Source organism: Megalobrama amblycephala, linkage group LG23 (genome assembly GCF_018812025.1).
Source record: "Megalobrama amblycephala isolate DHTTF-2021 linkage group LG23, ASM1881202v1, whole genome shotgun sequence".
NCBI lineage: Eukaryota > Metazoa > Chordata > Actinopteri > Cypriniformes > Xenocyprididae > Megalobrama > Megalobrama amblycephala.
In genome coordinates, this window is record NC_063066.1 from 24,325,001 (window position 1) to 24,334,546 (window position 9,546).

A 9,546-nucleotide genomic window follows, 5' to 3' on the forward strand; every position below is an offset into this window, starting at 1 on the left:
GATGACATGATACGGATTTTGGTAAGTTCTACTATATCTTTCAACATACCTTTGGATGTTCATTCATGTTTATTACATGTGGAAGAGATGGTCCGTTCACGCCGCTCTGCATGAACTGAAGCGCTTAGCGCTACAAGCCACAGAGAGCCAAGAATGATCGCGACAGCTCGAGAGAAATCTATGGTCTCACTCCAGTCTATGGGAAAGTAGCCCATTTTCGATACTTGTGAGGTTTGTTGTGCTTGCAATTTCACCTGGACCTATTTTAGGTGTGCCAGCTGCCACTTTGGGTGGCACCGGCACAACCTGGCACACCCGTGGCTACGCCACTGTCTTCAATGCAATGTTAGTGCAATACGTTAGTTCTTGTGTAAGATGCAATGCAACAGTACATATGTTTTTTTTAGTTCGTTTTTGTATGCAATGCACGGCTTGTGCCCCCACAAAGACAATCGCAACTTCCGTTTCATGCCGTTTCATGCCGACTTTATACCTATACTATAAATATAAATATACTATAAATATTTATATGTTATTCTTCACTGCACAACGCATTAAGTTAGATCATAACGGTATAAGTTAGTTAACCTTAAGGGCATACTTAATATGTATTCTGTTATGCTTTGCAATGTACAGCACATATGTGTTAGTTCTTCAGTGTTATGTTATTCTTCACTGCACAACGCATTAAGTTAGATCATTATAACGGTATAAGTTAGTTAACCTTAAGGCAGGGGTCTCAAACTCAAATTGGCGGGGGGCCGTTTCTGTGATTGACACCAAATAGGAGGGCCATATTAACATTCAAGCGCAAGAAAGCACAACATTTCAGAAAATGTACTTTCCTTTGCATTATTTCTCATTTACTTCAAATTTCATTAGGCCTACTAAAATATTTTTATACCTATACTATAAATATTTTATTTACCATACTTAATGTAAACAGCAGTGTCTCTCTCATTGTTACAGAGTGTAATATAATTATATAATACTAATATAATACTACTAATATAATACTACTACTATTAATTGCAATAGTCTGCTGCAACTTCTTACATCCAACAAGGTGCATGGAATAAAAAAAAAAAATTGTAATTTAGGAACAAAACCAGCAACACTTGTGTGATGGAGGGGTCAGAAATAAACAAAAAACTGGAGCTATATATATCAACTTTATTTTGCCAAAAAATAAAAATCTCTCATTGTTACATTATTAGTTTTTAACATTTAGTGGAAGTATTTTCCCCTACTTTATGTTAGCTTAAATAACATTAAAATCTTGCACTGAACAACACTGTACTGAACAAATACAATCCCTGAATACATTTGTACACTCTTCTGTTTCTTGACAGACACCTGGCAGCACTTGTGCTCACACAGCTGAGACACATTTGCCCAAGGTGCCGTTTGAGCATCGGTAACTTTTAATGGTTGCATCGGACGCGTTTCGGTGGTTTAAATCGACGCTTGTGACTTAAAGTCGGCATGAAATCAAAATTAACAATTCTTATTTTTTTATGGAATATTGTAGTATTTATTATCAATAATTTATCCGTGAACTTCATTATTTTTTAAAAAATTCATATGCCCTCATAATCTTTAATCAAAATCATTAACCTCCCATCCCCCTTCAAAACGACTCATCGTCTCTTCCTGTCACATGCTATGGCGCAAGGGTGGAGCTATCTGGAATTGCAGTGACATATGGGGTAAATGCTGTGCTTCACTTTATAGAGATTAATGCATTAAACACCGCTGATGCCAGTCATTGGGGTGTACAGTAAACATGGAAAGGAACCTGCGACACGCTCAGTCAGTCAGGCTGCGTGTCCACTGGAGCAGAGCAAGCAACCAGAGCATTTTTAGAATAATTCTTATGGAAGTTGAGCGTCACTTAACTTACGCGCGGCTCAACTTCCGTAGGAATGAACCGAAAACACTCGCTCTTTTAACTGCTCGCTCCGCGCCAACGGACACACACCATCAGTCAGTCAGTCAGTCAGTCTCTCTGGCTGTTTAGTGCCGTTAACCGTCCTCGTCATCCTCAATAAAGCCCTTACAGTAACGTGAGTGCTCGGAGTTAGTAATTCATATCTGCCTCCATTTCGTTAGCAACGGCCAACTTCCAATCAATTTCCGAAGGACGAAATCAAGTCCCGCCCTCTCATTTTAGATGCCGTTTCACTTGGATAGAGGTCACAGTACAGAAGAAAAGACAATCGCAACTTCCGTTTCATGCCGACTTTAAAGTCGAGTGCTTTTACTGTAATTTAGGCAAGCGCGCTCATAATAGAAGCGACGCGGTTGAGAGCTCGGCTCATGGTTGCATAGCAACGACAGACGCCACTGGAGCGAAAGCGCTTTGGAAAGAAGGAGAATGCGGCGCGGCCGCTTATGTGACGCGATATGTGAATGCCCTCATAGAACGGCGACTTTTTCTTTGCATATCAGACAGGTAGCAACTAGAGAATAATAATAATTTAGGGGGCCGGATTATGTTTTATTTTTGAGATCATTTGCGGGCCGGGTGGAGGGGGAGGGCGGGCCGGCAGTTTGAGACCACTGCCTTAAGGACATACTTAATATGTATTCTGTTATGCTTTGCAATGTACAGCACATATGTGTTTCTTTTATGCACAGCGTAATAAGTTAAATATTGTATGCAATGCACAAGTTATTGTATACAATGCATGAAGCAATGTTAGCTCTTTGCAATGCAAACAACATGTTCTATGAATTTCTTCTGTGCACAACAAAAAATGATTATTGTATGCAATGCAATGAAACAGTTACTTCTTATATTTATTGAAGTGCAACAGCATATGAGTTTTGTTTTGTTTTCTCTTCAAGTGCACGAAGGAAAGAGTTAGGCCGGGTTTACACTGCACGCGTGTGCGGCATGTTACGGCTGCGACGCGGCTACCGGAGCTGATACGCGGCCACTCTAGTCAATGCTCGTGTTTACACCAGCCGCGGCGCGGTGCGTTTGAGAAGCGTCCCAGAAGCGGCTCGCCGCGCCGCTTCGCTAAAGATAGGCACCTCGCCTATTTTTGACGGACGCCGCGTCCAAGACGCGCAGCTCAAATACAAAATAAAGTCAAAATAATCACCCTGAGTAATCTCCCGCTCATATTTCACTTCACTACGATGCCAGAAACTGACGACAAGAGATTCGAAGTTGAAAAACTTGAAATTTCTTTGTTTTTGTTGTCCATAACTGGAATATTAAGTGTAAAATTATTATTAACTTCATCTGTATAGCTACAGCAAAATAAATTACGGCATAGCAATAAACACAATTAAACCGGACAATACATAACGATTTAGCCATTAAAAACATGAAAAAATCAACGAAAACAACGTCAGACAGGCAAATCTCGTGGTCTCGCGAATCCAGCCGCTTCGCTTCTGAAATGCTTCTGGTATGAGTTGACACCGTTCAGAAGACGGAACAAAACCATGCCGGAGCCGTAACGCAACGCACACGCGTGCAGTGTAAACGAGGGGTTTAGGCCGGGTTCACACCGCAAGCGGCAGCAGAGCGGAAGCAGCGCGTATTTTTTTCGGCGCCCATGTTAACAGATGAGAGCGTTCACACCGCACGCAGAGGCTGCGCGGCAGCGCGGAGCAGGAGCAGAGCAGAAGCAGCAGTGCCGCGATCGTTTTGGCGCTGGGTCTATTTTTGCTGCGCTGCTAACGCTCAATTAAAGTGAAAGTACACCTTTGATGGACAAAATAAATATGATTTCACACAAAAAGTGCTCAAAATGCACAGAATAAGCACATCTAGTGTGTTTTAACAAGAATTGAAGTATGTCATGAAAGAAAATCAATATTAAAAAATATTTATAGAAGATTTACTCATTTAAACTTGTTTTTAATTATTCAGTTTGGGTTAAAGTATGGTATATTATAGAAAACTAAACTAAACTAGCCAGAAAATATGATATATAAACATTATTTTAGTTATTACACAGACAGCAATATAGGCTCTTGCATTCCCAAATCAAACCCGAGTTTGCTGTCTTTTTCGCCGAGTTTGCAGTCTTGTAAACATGTTCATGCGTTAGATGATGTAAAACACAAAGCTTACCTCATTCGTGTGCAGCAATGGATGACACGAGGCTTTTATTTATTTTTATTTAGGCTATTTTATGTTTATATGTGAGTGTTGTACACCTTGCATGTTAACAAACTTTCAAGACTATCAAGTTTAACAATGACCAATTATAAAAACAAATTTATAGCCGTCTTTGTAAAGAAATGCTCACTTTATGTAGCTTCGAGCCGCTGCTGTGACGCTGTACAAACGCTTCCAGTGTGAATACTCGCGCGTCTCTGCAGCTGCAGTTCATGCTCACGCGCTGCTAACGCGCTGCTTCCGCTCTGATGCCGCTTGCGGTGTGAACCCGGCCTTACCTTTTTTATTTTCTATTCATGGCAGAAATAAGCTTTCACAGGTTCCACGTGTAAGTGAAAAAAACAGAGATGCACAGTCCAGCACACATTCTTCCTCCTCTCCTATACCTCAATTGTGCAATTGTGAGTTTACATCTCACAATTCTGTGTTGAGTGTTGATGAGGGAGACATAAAATGTGCAGTGCTGGGGGGCCTCCAGGAACGTGGTTGGGAACCACTGCTGTACGCTATAAACATTCCATTTCCTAAGGCAAACTAAAATGAAATGATGAAGAAATGTCAGGTGGGACATAAAGTGTAAGAAAATATTACAGTGTACAGCAATCTATTAATGCACAGGATGTGATTAGAAGTAACAGAACACTTTAAAAAAGATGGTTCTTTAAAGGTTCTTTACATATAATAACAGTTCTATTTAGAACCGCATCTCCCTCATGAATAACCCTTTACATGCATTTCTTTATTCCCTGCTTTTTTGTTTTTCAAAGCTGTAACTGTCATAGCCACCTCATTACAGTTTTTTACAGACGCTAGGACCCATTTCTCAATACTTAGGTCACTTTTGCAAAACTCTTCACACAGTTCTCATAACCAACTTTCAGCTTGGCACAGCAGTTAATTTCACATTCAAAATGCACTAAATCTACCAAAACACTTCATTCATGTCTCAAATCAACTCATTCTTCCAGAACACTAGCAAAGGTTGACAGTCGACAAACACACTTTGTCACCCACAAAACAATGACCTGAAAAACACTAACAACATGTAGCATTATACAATGTTTTCTTGTGTAAAACAAGGACACATTTCTGTTTATAATTCACTGCAATATATGTTACTGGAATGAATCAGACATGATGCAGAATTCATCAATATTTTGTCATTTATTTTTTTTTATTTTTTTGCACTGAGTAATTCCAAAATTCAAGAATTTGTATACACACCATCCACTGATACAGATACAATTCAATTGTTTTTATAGCATTTAATTTTAAGATTTAAAATATATTTTATTAAAACATTACTGTAGGAATGTAGCAAATTGCTGTCTTATTCAGTTTTGTATTATGTTATTGTTTTGAACATAAGTTTAACAGTTTTGAAAACAGTATGTAAGCATGTGCAAATTGACCTGTACATACAAAGAGTTTTGGCAGTTGTTGTGTCTGAGTGAGAAAAGAATTCATGAAATTTGAGAGATGTAGTCATTGAATGCATTTTGTGCCAAAGCAATGATAATTGATCCTCAGTTTAGCCCACATAGACTTCTGTTGTGCTCACTGTGTGAAGAGTTTTGCAAAAGTGACCTAAGTATTGAGAAATGGGTCCTAGCGTCTGTAAAAAACTGTAATGGTTTTCTGGAGCGTAACCATCAAACTACACAGTTTTATAATTTAAAGATAATAATATACTAATCGTACTGAAAATAAAACTATTATTAAACACATTATTTACAACACCAGGGTCCTTTATAGCACTTTCAAAGGATAAAAAATTTGAAGTTTATTTCTTTATGGAACCTTGGATCTATTTAGCACCAAAAGGGGTTCTGCTATTGCTACAAGCTGAAGAACCATAATTTGGTTCTGTTTAGAACCATTTTTCTTTAGAGTGAAGGGAAGAATGCATTTTCTCCAAGTGATGGACTTGATTTTGTTATTTTCAAAGCAATAGCCTACTTGCTACTACTAATATTTATTGAAATCACCGCCTGTTAAATAAAACTTTACTAAATTAATAATAAATAATTATAAATAATAAAGAATACAAACATATGGAAAATGCAGTTAAGTTAACACATCTCATCATGTAGATGATTTAACATTAATCATATTTAAAAAAAAAAAAAACAATTCCACCATCAAATAGGCTATTAGTGATTCACATTTCACAAACTTACATGTAAATGAACTATACTGTCAATACACAAGTTACACAAATACATTAGATAAATCAATGCATTTATTTCCGTTCAAAGGGAAAGAAAACAAATTACAGTTTTTTACAGATGCTAGGACACATTTCTCAATACTTAGGTCACTTTTGCAAAACTCTTCACACAGTTCTCCTAACCAACTTTCATCTTGGCAAAGCAGTTCAATTCAAAATGCACTACAACTACCAAAACACTGTATTCAGGCTCTCAAATCAACTTATTCTTTCAGAACACTAACAAAGGTTGACAGCCGACAAACACACTTTGTCACCCACAAAACAATGACCTGAAAAACACTAACAACATGTAGCATTATAATGTTTTCTTATGTAAAACAAGGACACATCTCTGTTTATAATTCACTGCAATATATGTTACTGGAATGAATCAGACATGATGCAGAATTTGTCAATATTTTATGTCGTTTATTTATTTTTATAATTTTTTATAATTCCAAAATACAAGAATTTGTATACACACCATCCACTGATACAGATACAATTCAATTGTTTTTATAGCATTTAATTTTAAGATTTAAAATATATTTTATTAAAATATTACTGTAGGAATGTAGCAATTCAAGTCTTATTCAGTTTTGTATTATGTTATTGTTTTGAACATACATTTGACAGTTTTGAAAACAGTATGTAAGCATGTGCAAAATGGCCTGTACGTACAAAGAATTTTGGCAGTTGTTGTGTCTGAGTGAGAAAAGAATTCATGAAATTTGAGAGATGTAGTCATTGAATGCATTTTGTGCCAAAGCAATGATAATTGATCCTCAGTTTAGCCCACATAGACTTCTGTTGTGCTCACTGTGTGAAGAGTTTTGCAAAAGTGACATAAGTATTGAGAAATGTGTCCTAGCGTCTGTAAAAAAAACCTGTAATAATATTAGTCTAAAACGATTCCTTATTTTATAGCTCCATCTAGTGGACAAGGTTAATATCCAAGCCTTCAGGTTGCAGTTGAAATTGCTGATGATTTAGAGCAGTGGTTATAATACCAAAAATAAAATTATAATAGTTCAGGGTGAGAACAGCAAATCCTAGGAGTTCTCAACTGAATAGGGTTGGAGCTAAACTCTGCAGTAAAGTGGACCTTTAAGACCTCATGTTGAAAAAAATGTTAAATGACTTAAAAAAAAAAAAAATTCAGGCAAGATCAGGAAAGAACAACAACAACAACAAAAAAGAAAAATAGAAAAAATGAGCATAGGCTTTTAGGGCTATGGCATCCAAATTAAAACAATGCCTTTAATTTTCAAAACATGTTTAATTTGTTCACTTCAACACTAACGTAACAGCCAATACACACAAAGACACACGCACACTCATAATACATTAAATAAATTTATAATTCTTATGCACTGTTGCCACTAGTTAGTTAACTAATTATTGTAAAATCAATAGAATATAACAAATAGCCTACGTCTACAAATGGAAACTTTTAAATGCGTTTAAAGGCGGCAGAAACGTATGTATCAGGCGTCATGAAATGCGACGTAGGGCCCTACATAGTTCAGATGTACCAATCACACGTCATTTTTTATGTAAATTTCTCACGTACACCGCCGTCACGTCGCCGATTAGTTCTACAGTGACGTCGCCGCGGGTCTATAGTCTGCCCTCCCTATCAATCCCATTCAAAATTTGACAAGGTCTGAAAGCGACGTAAGGGTAGACTGCGCTTTATCCTTCGCCTGCTTAGCCTTAGAACTGGCATGGCCCGCCCCACATAGATAAATGAAAGTTTTTAGTGCGTCTTTCTTTTCCCCGGCTCACGTATTCAATATACATTAATCATGTGCATATTAAATCTAAACATATTAATATATACTAATAATTTAGACATTTTTTGACATTTATTTTTATTACACTCTTTGTAAAAGTATAAAGGTAACATAAAAAGTATAAAAAGTCTACAACAAATGTCTCCGAAAGGAAATCCTTCAGTGAAGTTTGTGTTGCTTAAAGGTAGGCTATATAAACTTATTTTATTATTTATTTTCCTTTCTTTTATAGAAAAAAATCATTCAAAAATGTCCAATTGATACATATTCTACGTTTTGAATAATAATCTGCCAGGATTCAATCAATCAATCCTGTAAAAATATCACAGAAAAACTTTAAGCAGCACAATCCGACGTTGACAATACATTGAAGGATCATGTGACAGAAAACTGGAGTAATGATGCTGAAAATTCAGCTTTGCATTAGGCCTACATAAATAAATATAAAATATATTAAAATAGAAAACCATTATTTTAAATTGTAATGCTATTCCACAATATTAACCAGGCCCCGCCCCTTCAATAAATAAATATGTTGCGCTGCAGGACTGCCGTGCACTGCTTAATCCTAAAGTTTTTGATATTCTTCATGTTCTGCGTGGTCAGTTCACAGCAGTGATAGAAATTAATATTTTACAACAAAAGTTATTTTTATTGCTGCTTTATGGACATTTTAATTTTATAAAGCCCTTTTTTTCTAGAAGTATGCATTATCTTTTGCATCAAATTCTTATATTTAATAAATAATAGAATCAATTAGGTGAATTAGAATTAGACTTTTGTGGCTGTTACAAAACCAATAAAATCATTATAAACAAAATTCATCTTTGCCATGTAGGAAACAAAGCAGCATCTGAAGAGGCATTTAGATGCATTTACACATCTTAATGCAAGACATGAATGTTTAACCTGCAGGTACAAATGCAGAAACAATGTTTTGATATTTTAATCCTAAAACATTGAATAGCCTACTGATATTTGAAATGCTTTTTTTTTTTTTTTTTAAATGAAAATGTACTTTAAATGTAAAATTAAAACCGCCAGTAGGTGGAAGCAAGTCACTATTACAGTTTTTCTCAATTGTTTACACACAAATATTGGTACTTGAGACACAATGAACCACAACATGTAACTCATGCACCAACCCCCTGAACCAATTCTGCTAAACTACAAGCACAATTCCTGCTTTACACTCACATTGCAGTTCTAAAACACACGTTTTTCAAAACACTACACACAATTCTCTGCATTTGGCACAATTTTCAGGCAGAAAAATTCTCTTGTTTTCACAAGGAACACACTGCCATTCAAATATGCACACTGACTCATCACATGGACAAACACCTGTCACACATTTTTACAATTAGCAAACAGAGCTTTAGCATAAAAGGGCAACA